This window comes from Poecile atricapillus, chromosome 8 (genome assembly GCF_030490865.1).
Source record: "Poecile atricapillus isolate bPoeAtr1 chromosome 8, bPoeAtr1.hap1, whole genome shotgun sequence".
Classification (NCBI taxonomy): Eukaryota; Metazoa; Chordata; class Aves; order Passeriformes; family Paridae; genus Poecile; species Poecile atricapillus.
In genome coordinates, this window is record NC_081256.1 from 5,203,222 (window position 1) to 5,219,101 (window position 15,880).

Below are 15,880 nucleotides of genomic sequence, written 5' to 3' on the forward strand. Positions count from 1 at the left end.
CATGACTGATTCCCTTTTGGTAAATATTTGAATTCCAGTAGGTCCATTATCAATTCCATATGAGATATTTTCCAGTTCTCCCTGCATACACAGGAGATGAGAATAAAAGAGAAACAGAAGAGAGAAAATAGGTACAACCCCTAAGCTGAACTCCTCCTTTCTGTCCAAGTAGTTTGGACCTGTGGGGCAGAGAGATCTCTCAAATACTCATGTAGTGTCTTACTGGCTTATGTTCTCATTTAATTTCTTGCTGCTTGATTTCAGTCCTCTCTTGTAAGGAATCTAAACCTGAGTTCTCTACCCTGACACTGAATAGGTAAGTCTGTTGAAACAATTTAATAGAAATTTTACTTGAAATCAGCAGATATCATTATAAAGAAGCACGTGAGGTAGGTTTTCTCTGTAAGAGGAGAGTCATACGGTGGTAAGACCATCCAGAGAGTAAATTAGTGTTTGTAAAAATAGTTTTGGACTGGTTGAGGGTTTTATAGTGACATGTAGAATTTTCAGCAGTTGTGTTGGCTTTGCTTTGAATTTACTTTAGAAAGTTTTCGTGCCTACTGTGTGGTGTTTGTAATTATATGAGTAGGGAAAGAGAAAACAGTGAAGACCAATTTGATAAAACTACCGTGCACATACAATAGATGTATTTCTTAACAAACTGTCAATCTGATATAAAATTTTCATTATTAGTCCTTTAATTTCCCATTCCCAACAAGAAGGGATTGGTTTAGCTAAGTTTGCCTGCAGACAAGCTGGAATGACCAATTGAAGTTCACTCTTTTGAGGAATACCAGATTCTGGATAGATGTAGTTGATATAGTCCATGTGGCATATGATACATTTAAAGTCTGGTTTTAATTTTGATCCTATCAGCAGCATTATAATAATGTTGCACAGCTTATTCTGCTGTACTGGTGTTACACAAGGGAAGCACCAGAGTAAAATGGAATAAATTTGGAATTGGGGAGCATGGTGGAAAGGCTGGGGCCTTAAAGGAGGTGACACTGTCCTGCTTCCTCTTTGTGACTGAACTTGGGAAATACAAGGTTCTTCTTTACCTCTTAGTAAAGCTTGGTGATCCTAGTGAGAGAATGATAAGGGTGGATGGTCTCCAACCATTTCTTTCCTGTCTTGAGTGTGAGATGTGGAAAACATGCATAAAGCTCTTGAAACTGCAGCAGCAATTTAATGCAGAGCTGAGGTGGGGAATCATCTGTGCAGTGCCTTGTTTTGCAAGGGGACCAAAGGCAACCTTTTCCTTCTGCCCCTGATTGCTGCTCATCTTCTGAACAGAGGAATGTGCAATGAGCCACCTGCTCAAATGGGATACTTGGGTACAGAAATGAAGGGGAGTGAGGGGGTAGAGAAAGCTGAAAACAAAACTCTAAGTCCTGCTTGTACAGCAAACACAAACAGGGAGTGAAGCTCCCTGTGTGATTCCTGCTTTTTCTCTGCCTTTTTAAAATTTTGTTGATGGATAGCCATTCTTCCTTAGCCTGAACTTCAGCTATCTGCATTCCTTGGGGAAAGGCCTGGAGGTCGATAAAGCAGTCAAATGAGACACAAAAATACTCCTACAAATCAGCACTGCCCCCACTGTTTCCACCTGACTGGAGTGGCTTCTGTGGTAGATTGAGTGTGACATGCCATCTCCTATGCCAAAGACATTATTAAACCAACATACCATGCATGATTTCTTGAGTATCACCAGAGGATTGTTAAATATTCACTGGGACAGGAAGAAATGGAGGCTTTTGAAGAAAATCAGGCTTTCACATGCCAACTGGCTGTTGAAAACTTGACAAAAAATGATGGTTCCTCACAACTGTGCCCTGTTGTGCTCTTGGAGAGCTCTGTGTAGCTTCCTCCCTCTCTGAATCCTCTTGGCAAGGCAGCTCCTGACAGAGAAGGGGGCTGTGCTGTGTACCTGGATGAAGGAAAAGGGTTCTTTGCTGATCAGTAGATGTGTAACAGTGCTTAGGAAAAAGTGGTTTCATTGTTTGTGTGGTCAGTGCTCAGCTTTAAGGAAGAGAGATGAATGTGGCAGGTGCTTGGTGGTGGCAGCAGAAGCAATCTGTGCCAGTGATTTACCTGCTCGTAGGTGCACACAGCAGCAGCTGTGCAAGTGAGGGTAAATCACAGGGTCCATCTCTGATTTCTTTGTTCATTTGCAGCACGTCAAATGATGGAGCAGGGTGATTTTGCTTATGCAGGAAGTTTTCTCTTCAGCAGTTCATTATTCCACTCGTGTTTCTTGGATTTTTTTTTTGTTTTTTTGTGTTTCATAGTAAAGAATGGTGCTGGATTTGTGACTTGAGATTTTCTGTATTTCGTTGTCTTGATTTTTTCTTGTTGCCAGTTCTTCCCCTCAGTACCTGGCTGTGAGCACAGCATTAACATGTTTTGGTAGTTCAGTGCCTGCTGTAATTCTGTGATGAGTCCTCCTGGCTGGACTGGAAATGGATTTCCTTGGAAGTGAAAAATAATGGGCTGAAGGCAGTTTTAGACAGCTTCCTGTTTTTTAGCAGTTCTTTGCAAAGGGACTCAGGTTTATAAGAGACCTTCATTGATTTTAAAAAATTCCAAGTGACACCTTGCCGCTTTATTTAATTAGAACTAGTTCCACAAGGGGGATGTTTTAGTTATGAGACAGCCAGCCATTATGATCAGTGACTATCTCCTCTGAAAAAACTGTGGCCTCAGACACACCTGAAAGGCTGCAGGAAGGAGCAGTGGTGTTTGTGCCTGGAACCCAGAGGCTGCCTGGCATTATCACCACACGTGGCTGGTTTGTTTCAGGAGTATCATTTTGTCACGTTATGCAATTGCATTTGTTGAGAAGGAGTCTTGCTAAGAGAAGGGTGTCTCAAGGTAAGAAAATCTGTGATGGTGATCTTGAGATTGTGAGCCATAAACCAAAAATATTGTTTGTGTTAGTGCCATTGGATCTCTTTGCAGGTTACAGAATACCTGTAAGGAGGCAAAGTTCAGATCTCCTTGCAGTCTAAACCAAATCCTTCCCTTTTCGTGGGTACAGGGGAAGGTCCCAGAGGTTCCAATTGGGTGGCACTAGGAAAATGCAGAGTCAGCTTCATCAGATACAAAGTAGAATTGAAGGCACAAAAGAATTTAAACCCTTCCCTCCAATCTGAGTCAAGACTTGATCACAGATTGTCTCCTGTTGTTAAGGTAAAGAGAAAAGTCTGCTTTTTATGGAACAGCTCAGTGGAAGCTGGATTTACATCTGTTTTATAGGTGGGCTGGCTTTCTGCTTTCTCTTAAATGCTCTGCTTGCTGGGTGTTTGTATCTGTAGCTGAAGAGCTGATGCTTCAGAAAAGAAAATGGGTAAGGAAGAAGAGAGAACAAAGCTATTTCCTGAGCTGCTGTAAATTGATGTCAGTGTCCCAGCATTAACCAGAGCTCCTCTTTGTGCAGAGCTGAGGAGTTACAGCTGAAGCTTGGGGCAGTGAGGTCCTGTGGCTGCCAGGAGCTCTTGTGCAGCAGCGTCATTGACAGGGGGAGCAGGGGGGTCCCCAAGCCCTGTACCCTCCAAGTTCATGGGAAATACTAACCCTGCATGTCTCCTCTTCCCTTTTCCCTAAAGAAATAAGCTTTTATTGTTATCCAGCAAAACACTGTTTATATAACTTCACTGCTTTTTACTGTTGTGTGCCAACTGTAGAGACCATTTAAAGCTATTTTATCTTTGATATCTGTGTTGGGATAGGTAGGATCTGGGGCAGAATAGTCCACAGTAAATAAAAGAGTTTCATGGATGTCCAACCAGAGCTGGGCACCTCTTCAAATTTGAGTAGGAAGACGCAAAGGGATCATTCATTCTTTCTGCAAACAGCAAATGTAATAAAAAGGTTCATTGGGTTTTGTTTTCCTTCCTTCACACAGCAGCTGAATTGCAATTATACTTCGATTTTTCCCCCACTGTTATTAGAAGGAGAAGAAAGCTATTATTCCAGCATTTACTAATTCAGACATGAAAATGAAAATGTTTATTTACTTTTGTTACAGAGGTTGAGTGCATGGTCCTGCTTGCATTGCCATCAGTGGCAAAGCTCCTGTTCATTTCGATGAGAACTGGGTTGTCCTCTTGTTGGGAACAGGAGATGCTGTGATCAGCTTAATTTGTGACAGCTCTAAGAGTGTTCAGAGCCAAGAAACTAAGAAATAGCCCACAAAAGAGAGGAAAAGTATATTAGAAAAACATCCAGCTATCATATCTGTGGGCCTGGTAATAATTTTAGGGGAAGGAAACAATGGCAATGGACTCTGAAAACATGCAGTGATCAAGTAAAAAAAAAAAAAAAACAAAAACAGATTGTTGGAAAATTTTTCCCTGAGGGAAGAAGTCTCTCTTTTGAAAATAGTAAGTTCAAAACAAATATAGCAGATGTGTTCAAGTTAAGATTTCTGAAGCATGAAATGGGAGGTGTGTGGGTTTGGTATTGTTATAGATACATATATTGTTGGCTTTTTGCAAATATTAAAATGAATATTATGTGTATAAGAATGGAAATTTTTGTTGTATTAATATAGTTTTCTTTATTTCTGTTATTGATGAAACTTAGAAATAGTGGTATAATACATATATGTTAGGCTATGGCATAGTATTAAAATAAAAACTGCTTTTGTTTGTGTAACCCAAAGACTGAAAAAGATAGCTGGAGACCTTTTTTTTCTTTTGTAAACTATCTTATCAAGATGAAGGCAGCAGTCCAGAACTCTGGGGGGAGGAATTTATTGCATTTCTGGTATCAGGGAATGTAAATCTCGATGGCACCAAGAAGATTGATCTATTGGGAAGGGGGCAAGAGAAAACTGAACAGAAGAACACCAAAGATCCTAAGAAGAATGTCTGAATATGTATGAGAATTTATGGATATGTAGTAGGGTTCTGTTTTTAAGGGGCAATCCTTTGTTAGTAAGGTGTGCTCTCTTGGCTGAATGCAGAGACACTTGGCCCTATCTGTACACTTTACTTTATTTTTTTCTCCTAATTGTTTTTTTATTAAATTTTAAATTCTATAAAAATTATGTGAACCTCATTTTTCACAGTATAGTCCAGTTTAATTTGTCTCCAGATAAGCTTTGGGAGTGTCCCAGCTTGGCAGGCCCAGCTGTGTGTCTGTGTTCCCAGGCTTGCAGCAGGCTGGGAGGAAAGGATAAAAGGATGCTGCTGCTGTTCTGTGCAGGTGTGGAGGTGCCCCAGTCTCAGGATTCCACCTGTGCTGCTTTAAATGGGGCTGGACAGCTGAAGGTGTGTCTGTGTGGAGCAGGAAACAGAGTAAATACTGCATTTTAAATGGCTTTCCTTCTTCTGCAGGCAGGCATGAAGTGCAGCTAATTTCATTTGAGTTTTATGGTATCTGAGCCAAAGTTTATGTAGTCCATGTCTCTTCTGTTTGGTGAGTAATCACCAAAACAAAAGTAATCAGTCTGTGTCTTTCTTCTTAAAAAGCAACAAAAAGTCATTATGGGAATAGAATATGTGTTGAGAAAGGGACACAGATTTTTTGGTTTTTTTGGGGTTTTTTGGGTTTATTTGTAATTGTTAATGCCTTGCTCAAAGTAGAAAGCTTTTAAGCTTAAATAACAGTTTTAAAGTGATGAAAAAGGAGTTAAATGTGTCCTTCACTCTACAGCTTTTGATGCATTTGCTTTCTCTTGGGCATAAATTTGAGCAGAGAAGTGACAGTTCCTCGATGGATTCAACTTTTTTCTTGTCTTGTATTTATATTTACTAACCCAATCCTTCAGTACTTATTTGAGAGTGGGTTAATGCATTTTGTTACTTCTGAGTGTAAGCAGCTTGATAGTTATTCAGTCTGCCTTCCCCATGCTCATCCTACACAGGTAGGAATGCAATTACTGTTGCATGTTTGAAGGGGTTGGAAAAGAGAATGAAGATGATGGTGGCCAGAATGGGCAGAATTGGTTCATTTTGGATGTTTTCTTTTTTGCTTTGGTGAGGTTTATTTCAGTTGTGTGTCCTCTCCCCCACACCCAACACTGCGTGCGTGTTCTGAAGAAATAGCATTTCACAGAGGGAAGATGTCATTATTGCTGATTTCAGTCTGGGTAGCTTATTTGATTGCTAACCAGATGGCAAATCCCTGTCTTAAATAAATAAAGTATCCAGCTAGGATAAACATCATGTAATTTAAACTGGGTTTTGGGGGAAAGGGGGAATTGGTTAGCAAACACTAAAATGACGCTGTTCCTGGTCTCCCTTATCTCTAACTGCTGTGGGAATCTGAGTGCTGCAATTTCAGATTCCTGCTCAGCTTCTTGGGTTTGGCAGTTTAAGTAGATTTGTACAGCCTATAGGATTGGGCATTTGGGGTCTTAAAGACAAAGATTTGCTTCTGAAACTGTGTTTCACATTTCTAAATTAATTATTGAGCTTCTGATGGCTGAATTTCCCCTTCAGTGTTGCACAAGTTATCCCAGGCCTTGTATTTTTATTTGATTTTGGTTTGGCCATGCCTATCTCACTGTGAACTTCTGCTGTCTGCCAGGTTTGCTTCTTTCCCTGATCACTTTTCCCCTGTCCAGGGGAAGGTGTAAGGCAGGAATGTGCATCATCCTATGCAATCTCAGTCTCAAAAAGTGGTGCCAGAAGATGAGGCAGTGAAATTCTGACTCTTGAATGCATCAGTGTGTGTTTTCCCCACACTGCCAGACTCCTTTGTGCCTTTCCCAAGTCAAGGGGTGACTGTGGCTGCACAGAGTTCCCACACTGGGAAGTGGATCACAATAAAACATACCACAATCAGGTAGACCTAACCTGGGCTGAAACTGTTTTTTTCTTTTTTCATCAAGGCATTAATTTGTGGCATGGTGCTAGAAATCACCTTCTGTTCTGAAGTAGATCTGATTTGAGGAATTTGGAATAAACCCTTTTTGACAGGGGGTTTCTTTTGGAAGGCTTTTGTCTTGCAGCCCTGTTGTTTCCCAGCTGATTTAAAGTGTTGGGAGAGGAGGAGCCCTATGGTCTTTCAGCTTAGAAAGCAAGTATTTGTGTTACTTAGTTTGCTTTTCACTGGATTTTTCTCCAAAAAAAACCACCCCAAGCTCCCCCCCCCAAAAAAAAAGCAAACCAAAAAACCCCCCAAAAAACAAAAAAAAAAAATCCCAAATGGGATCTGTAAAGATCTCAAAGTTTCTGAGACATCAGAAAGAAGCCATGCAGGCCTGACATCTGTAACTGAGATCACAGGGCTGGAGAGATTTCAGGCCCCATGTCCCTCGAGGTAATGTTGATGTGGTTTTAAAATGTGTGTTGTCCATTTTAGTCCACTGAAATCATGGCACTACCTGGAACCAGTATTATTTTCTTGGTTTGCTTACTTTTTCTGTCTAATTAATGTTCTCACATCGCTTTCAGACAGGGTTAGGACCAGGGTGTGTTAGTCTTTAGCAGATCAATGACAAGCAATTTCTTCTGTGATGAAGGTGAGGAAGTAAAAGTTGCAAAATATGCAAGTTCTGGGCTGGCATTCAGTATTCCTCCTCCTTTTCTGTGCTCTTTGCAGTGCCAGCCCTCCAGGTGAGCAGGCTGAAGTGAAATGCTGTGCTCACACACAGGCTGGGGCTCCATCTGCACCATCCCATCTGCTGCGGCCAAAGCTGAGCTGCCTTTAGGTAGCGCCTTATTTTTGGTGTCTGTGGTACCTCATGTTGTCTGGCACAATGCATTTTATCTGGCAGTGTGAGTAGATTTTCCAGCTCATCCTGAGGTCTCTGAAGTTGGAATTCCTGTTACCAAGAGCTTCTCCTTTCCAGTTCCCAGTTTGCTTTAACTGCAGACCAAGCAATGCTGCGTATATATGTTAATTGATTTATTTACTTTCTTCTGGCACTTTGTTTTTATCCCATGCACTTTCCTGGTTGTACTTATGCAAGTGTTTGGGGACCAGACTTTCAAACAATATTCCTGAAAGTGGTTGATTCCAATAGATTTTCTCTAATCCACATAATTCTTGATTTCTGCACAAGGTCCCACAAATGTCTGCCTCAACACAGATGAGAAAGACTAAAGTAAAAGGCTGAAGTACGGATGAAATACGGATTTTGGGGTTTTATTCTCATCCTTTACCCATGTTTTCAGGTGCTGTACAGTTGGTGTGTCACAAGACCACTGACACAGCTGATTATTCAAAAACAGTATAAAGGAGTTAGTGCGAGGCCTCAGGAGCATTTGGCTCTGCAGGAGTGCACACAAGTCAAACAAACTCCTTGGATGTGCTCTTTGCTATTGTTACCAACCTTCCCAGAAAATCTGCAGCATTTCAAGTTGCTTTGCCTTTTTCACCTGCACCCAGTTACTCTCTATAGCAAAACTGAGCTGGCAAACCCAGCAATGTCTGTAAAGCTCTGGACTTTGCCACACTTGGTTTTATTTTATATCCAGAGCACTGATGCAATATTGACTGCTGCTTTTCATGGTTTAAATTCTGCAATTTTAAGATGATAAATTGTCTAAAAAAACATTTTTGAGTAATTTTTTCTGCTGACTCTGTTATCTTTTTGGTCTTTCATGGAGATTCTGTAGTATGAGAGCCATTTTTGGTTTAGTATTTGAAATTCTGTGAATTTTGACATGTAGAGTTTTTCTTTTGGTGCTTTTGTTTGTGTTATTTCCCAGATTATCTTTGTTGTTAATCTGTATATAAATAATCTATTGTTAAAGGAGACCTGGAAGGATCTACTGTGCTGTAAAAGAATAATTAGCTATTTTTTATTTGTTATCCTGAATTGAATTTTCACTCTGTGTCGTATTGACTTTTAACAGTTTATTGAAAACCAGATTTGAGAAAGCCTGACTCTCACCCAACAGGCAAATCAGTCAATCTCTAATGGACCTGTGATGCTCCACAGCCACCAGCTAATAGATTTTCCATTCTTGTCCCTTCCTTGTTGATCAGATAATCTGTTGCAGTAGTCGAGCTGTGGCATGCACAAATGGCACTTCACAGAGCTTGAAGACCATAAAATTCCCTTATACAAAGTTTCCATTCGTTCTGATTTCCTAATTTGCAGCTTCTGCCTGCTTTTTTTTCCCCATTCCTCTTCTGATTGTGTTAAAAACTGCTGCTTGTTGGATCTAGAGATGCTGGCAGGTAGGAGACTGATGGTTGTGCAATTTTTATTTTTATTTTTTTTCTCTTGATCTCCATGGAGCTGCTGTCCCACAGAAATCAGGAGCTGGCTTTTTTTTACCTGTGGGTTATCTGTGGAGTGTCTCTGCACCCACAGGGCTGTGGGCTCTCAGGACAGACAGATGTAAAACAACTCCACCTGCTGCAGCTTCACCTCTTATCAGGGCTCCAGGAATGGCAGGGTGGAACTTTTCCCTGTGAGGGAGCTGATGTTTGGGGAGCTCTCTAAAAGCCTGTAATCTGCTGTGAAATTTATGAATATGAAAAGGGACTGTCGCAGATGGGCATTATTAACAAATGAGTTCGTGCCAGCCAAGCGTGAAAGGAAAGGAAAAACGTGGCGAATTACATTGTTTCTCCGTAAGAAAATAAGATTTTGAGTTAATCTTGCATACTGCTGTGCACTGTGGGTCCAGGTAGCAAGCAAGGCCTCCTTTCTTCTGCTAGAACTGCTCTTAAAATTCCATCAGCGTGAAAGATAGAGCCAAAATACTGCCCAGATGAGTAGCTGGACTGTAAGGAGCATATCTGGGGTCTAACACGAGGAAGTGAAGATGTTTGGAGTTCTGTCAGTAGCTCTGCAATGAGCACCCAGCTTTGTTTCTGCACAGGACTTTGAGAGCTGTTTTTAACCAGGATCAGAAGTTACCAGCTCCTCCTTTATTTATGTATAGGCTTAATGGGTCACTGGATTGAATTATTCATCCTCAGGGCAGGGGGAGAAGAGTAATTAGGAAAAATCTGCTATTTGTGACTGTGCACCGTGCATTGTTTTGTGTTTGTACATCCCCACCCACCCTCCTGTGCTGACAATGGTGATTTTCAGAATTTGTAGCTCAGTGAATAATAAATTGTGAGGATGGGGATGTGGGTGAAAACATTCCTTCCCCGCACCACCCACCTGCAGGGAATGCCGTTTTTCCTACTAATTGATGGATGCATGGACAAATTACTTGTTCCTAGAAACAGCAAATATTTTTAAGGAAAATTCCCAAGGAGTGTGTTTAGAAGAGGAAAAATGCCACCTTTGTAGCTGGTTTTCACTTCTCTATTAGAACTGTGGAAGTAATTTTAAGGAAGTGTTGCACAAGGTAGGCATGGAAGTTTTGATGGAGCAACACATGCAGGTCTGAATGCAGCAGTTGGTTTCTGGAGGGTTGCTGTGCCATGAAGCTGACTTTTAGGAACTCAGCAGACTCCAAATGTAGTTTCATATCCTTGCCATGTTTTTGTGACTTTGGGCCCTGAGTCTTTTAGGCCTGTTAGGCTTTAATCTGGTCTTACAGTCTTCATTGTGTAGCCTTCCTTGCAGTAATTTTTCCCCCCTACCCTGGAGTGGTGAGCTTTTAAAATTAAAGTGAAATGAGGATGGGGCTGATTTGGTTAAACTCTCTGTTTAAAATCAGCACATGGAGTTCAACAGCTCAATTCCAAGTTCTGAGCTTCAAGCACATGGTGAGGTCAGGCATGAGGGACTCCATAATCCAGTCTTGGATCAAAAGGGAGAGAAAATAACCTGATCCCAGTAGGTTTGCCAGGAGAAAGATGATAGATAAATGGAAAATAAGTAACAAATGCTTCTAGGGATATTTTTGGGGAAATAAGAGTTTTCTGGTTAGGAGATAACACATTTCTGCTGGCTTAAGCTCTAAGTGTCAATGAGACAAAGATCTTCAGCTGATAATGTTCATCAGAGTATTACAAAGCCAGCCAGAACCTTTAAATTGTCCTGAAAGATGGAGAACTGGGCAAAAGAAAACAGAAGCTGTCCTGAAGGAACAACCCTGACTTCATGATTTCTTTTATCCTTTTTTAAAGTCACAGTTTTCCTGATGTGCACTTCTAGAAGAACTCTTGGGCCTAAACTTTTCTTGACTTTTGATTGTTATTTTGGTGCTTTGCTGGGAGGCTCAACCCCTTGAGCTCCTGCCCAGGTACACTCCATCGATGTGAAACGTGGTCCTCCCCTTCTCTGGCCAGAAGTGTTCCCTGTGTAATGCTGAAAGCTCTTATAGACCTTTTGGGACAATAGGGTTCACTGTTTTGTGCAGACATTGTCAGCAGCCTCCTGGAGAAGGAACTCAGACTTACTGGAGCCAGTCTCACATGCCAGTTCAGGCTGCAGTGGAGCCCAGACAGCAGTGAAGATATCTTTTAGGAATTCAGGCCACAATGACAGTGGAGCCTTCATCCTATGGTTTTTGCTGCTAAAGGTGGAAGATTTCATTGGTCTTAACTGCAACTGAGGATTCAGTTTTTTAAAAATGTCTAAGATTCCATTCATAGTAAAAGAGGAAAAAGAAGAGAGTTAGTATATGCATCTATGCCTCTCTCAAGGTTCCCAATGGTTCTCTGAGGAGCTGAACTCCAGCACTTGCACTTGATAGTCATTTAAAGGAAAAATCAAACCCCTGATTGGATTGCAATTATCTGCACTCTGTCTTGGTGGGAAAGGGAATGTATGTGTGGAATAAAACAGGATTAGTGGTAACACTCTACAGAAGGAGATCATGGAGTTGAAACAACCCAAGCTGCATGTGACTCACTCCAAAGCTCCCCTCCCCTCTGCAGGGGCCAGGTGCAATCTGCCCTTCTGGCTTTGAGCAGCTGGTAGCTTGTACCAGTCATTTCTGAGAGGATAATTCCAGGTTGTGTTGGTTTTGCATGGCCTGGTTCTTGGTAGCTGGGGGGCCACAGAGGTGGCTTCTGTGAGAAGCTGCTGGAAGCTTCCACCATGTCCAGCAGAGCCAGTCCCTGATGGCTCTGAGGATGGACAGGCCACTGGCCAAGGGTGGGCCAGCTGCAGATGTTGGTAACACCTCTGTGATAACAGATTTAAGAAGAAAATCAAAACAAAGGAGGCCCACTGTTAATTCCAGCCAGAGAAGAGGACAAAGTGAGAACATGTGAGGGGAACAATGTGGAGACACCAAGGTCAGCAGAGAAGGAGGGCAGGAGGTGCTCCAGGCACCAGAGCTGAGATTCCTCTGCAGCCGTGGTGAGACCATGGTGAAGCAGCTGTGCCCCCACAGCCCCTGGGGATCCATGGGGGATGCAGAGATGTCCCCACAGCCCCTGGGGATCCATGGGGGATGCAGAGATCCCCCCACAGCCTCTGGGGATCCATGGGGGATGCAGAGATCCCCCCACAGCCCCTGGGGATCCATGGGGGATGCAGAGATCCCCCCACAGCCCCTGGTGGGGATGCCCAGACTGGAGTGAGTGGATGCCTGGAGGAGGCTGTGATCCAGTGAAGACCCAGTGGAGAGAGGGCCCTGCTTCCAGGCTGGAGCAGCCTGTCCTTGGAGGGCTGCACCCCATGGAAGAGAGACCCACGCTGCAGCAGTTCTGGGAGGACTGCTGCTCATGAGACTGGAACCACACTGGAGAAGTTCACAGAGAGCTGTTTCCTGTGGGAGGCACCCCACAGTTTCACAGGGGAAGGCTCCTCTCTCTGAGCAGTGAGAGAAACCTCGAGTGATGCCCTGACCAAATCCCCCATGCCCTGTCCCCTGCACTGGCAGTGGGAAGCAGAGAGGGGTTGGGAGGAGAAAAGGTGTTTTTAAAGGCTTGTTTTACTTCTCAGTTTTCCTGCTCCGCTCTTGCTAGTAGTAAATTTGCTTTATAGCTCTGAGATGAGCCTGTTTTGCCCTTGGAGTGTTTTCCCCCAGTTCTTCACTCAGGAACTCTGTTAAATTTTCTCTTCTCTGTCCAGCTGTGGCAGGGGAAGATGAGTGAGCAGCTGTTGTGGGTGCCTGGCATTTGGCCAGCACCTAACCCCTACACAGGTTAAAAACAAACAAAAGCTGGAGGGAGTCCTGTATTTTGTGATAGCTTTCCCAGCAGAGAGCATATACTTCACTTATGTATTTTAAATGTATTTCTTTAGGCACTTTTCTCACCTGATTTGGTGATTTCTGAGCACCTTGGAACACCAGAATGGTTTAATTCTTAGTTCTTTTTGAAAGGTAAATCAAAGCATGGTTTGTGGAATGACAGGATGGATTCTGACAATGCTGAATAAAGAATTGAATTAATTAAGAAATAAAAGAATACTGAAACTTAGCAAGTGATTCCAAATAGAGTATGCTTTCAACACAGGAGTCACCCCAATGATGAGCTGTGTTTTATTGGACACTTCTCAAAGTGTCAGGTTACGTGTTTTTGTTTAATTTTTGCTGTGAGTGAGTGTCTTCACATTCACCTGACTGTTTATACAAAAAGCTAGATATTGCAGACTGGTTGAAGTTTAGGAGCTTGATGCTTCAGAAACCACAATGGATTTCTAAGGAATTGCTGTTGTCAAAATCTACTGGTGGTAAAGTTCCAGAAGAAACAGTCATGGTAAACTGTAGAGGGAATATTCATGGATCTCTTTGGAGATTTCCAAATATAACAGTGAAATGGGAAAGATTTATGTTCTCTAAACCACACGTAAGCAGCTTCTGCTGAAATCATTGCTCTGCCCATGAGGTATTTCCCAGAGGTTGGCCAGCAGCCTGAAGGTCAATCTGAGAGAGCCTGGGTGCTCTTGTAGTCCAGGGTTTGGCTCTTGGGAGCCCTGGGTTAAGTTTCATCTTTCAGGCTGGCAGATGAGAAGACTATTATTTCATTAATAATCTATCCAAACATGCCTACTTATAACAGGACTCCTTTGTTAATAAAAGGAAATTATCCATTTAATGAGTAATAGCAAAAGAAGGGGAGAAGAAACCTACTCCTACATCCATTGGGACAAATTTCCTTGCAGAGAATAGCCTTCTGTTTCCCATAATGAATTCCTCTGCAAATAGCAACATATCTTAAGTGCTCCTGCTGTGCTAGTGTGTACACATTATGTATATTAACATAATTGTGCCATAGGTGTAGAATATGAGTAGATGCCACTTGTATACAAAATGACAACGTTCTCTTCATATTCTCAGTGCTGCTTCAGAGCTGGAAAAAAACACAAGAACAATGCAGAAAAAACCCTTCCCTCTACCCAGACCTGGTGCCAGGGTGTTTTATGGATGCTGTTTGTACTTTCTTGGCCTCCAGTGAAGCCACATGGAGCTCAGCACCAGGCACGAGCCATGGGGACAGCCCATCCTGCTCACTCTGGAGCTGGCACAGAACCTGGAAATCCAGGACCTCTGAAGGAAGGAACACACTGGGGGCTCTGCAATTCCCCCTTGCACTGATGAATCTCTGGAAAACTTTACCACAAGGGCTGTTTCAGCCTTTGCTTTCTCAGCTCCTCTGTAATATCACAGCCTGTTTCTAAGGGGAATGTAAAAGACTCAGGCCAAGTGGGTTTGGACAAGCTTGCTTAGAGCTTAAAAATATAAAAACTCCTTATGTCCATTAGCAGCTGCTTAAGGAATTGTGCAGACTGGAAAAGGGGAAATGTCACACCTGTTTCTTTACCTAGGTTTTCTAGAAACCTTCCCCATAAAACCCTGGAAAAGTTGAGAACTACTTAGGAAAAGATGTGAGGTGCTGTAATGGTTGTTTTAAGGCAGTGTCGAAGGACACCAGGTTCTATTCACACAGTGAAGAGGTTTCTGCATATATTATGGTCATGTGGGGATTTATGTCATTTTAAGTCTTTAGCCTCTTCATTTTGGACCTCCACAATCAGCAGACAAAAGGAGTTTGGGATGTGAAGGAGGTCATCCTTTTTTGTAGAGAGGGAATAGGTTTTGCTTCTGTTTCTCAGTTTGCTAAAGGAAGGCATGATACCTTCACATCTGTTCTTTTTTCATGTGGTTGGCCTGGAACACAGCTTTATAGTCTGTCCGTAAAACACACTCCTGACATCTGCAACAGTCCCTGTTCTGTTTGAAATTTATCTTTTTCTTATTTGCTGGAGTTTAAATATATATATATATATATATATATATATATATATATATTGCTTTTATGCTTTCTCATTATAAGACCGGAATTGTGCTGATAAAGAATGAGCAGAAATGAGCAAACAGCCACTCAGGGAGTGGATAGAATGGTGTGAACACTTCTGTTTTGGCAGTCACTGGATCAGGTTCTGTATCATTCATTATTGAGAGGTAGGGAGCAGTGCCTGGAGATTGATCTGGTTTATGTTGTATGTAATACTGAAGAATTGAGGGTTCTTCCATTGTATAAATTACGTGCAATTATTTTTAATTTCTCCTAATCTCCTTGTAATTAAGGGGGGAGTGGAACTTTTCAGTTAACTACTGGTGAGAAAAGGTTAATTTAATTAGCTTGATGATTTATTAGCTAATAAATTGTAATAGGAAATAGCATTACTCTGTCCAGCATATGCTAGTTACTAGTTCTGGTATCTGGTTCTTGTCCAGTATTCATAACTTGTGAGCCATGGGGTTTTTTCTAATGGGTTTTATACCTCTTAGCTCATTTTGCCAGTGTGGTAAATTTGTCCTTTCATACAGCAAGTCCTGTCCCTGTATTATGCATGAATCTTCTTTCTTTTAGAGGCTCCCAGGTCTCCAGGTCCATAAATATTCCATGATTAGAAAGCCCCTTATGTTTCCCCTCTCGACTGGAAGTGGTTTAGAAAGAGGAGAGGTTACAGAAGTAAGGGGGTGGGGCAAGTCTTGAGCAATGATTCAGTTAATTCTTTAAAAAAAAAAAAAAGTAAAGAAATCTAAAAATCTTCATGATTTTCTCCTCTTCTCCTCTACTCACAGCATGTTTGGGCTGCTTTTTACAC

At 42.0% G+C, this 15,880-nt stretch overlaps 1 protein-coding gene across 1 annotated transcript in view; it reads left to right on the forward strand.

Moving 5' to 3' along the window:
- Positions 1-15,880, forward strand: part of HS6ST1 (heparan sulfate 6-O-sulfotransferase 1) — a 179,956-nt gene that overhangs the window by 29,696 nt on the left and 134,380 nt on the right. The gene's annotated exons all lie outside the window — the stretch shown is intronic.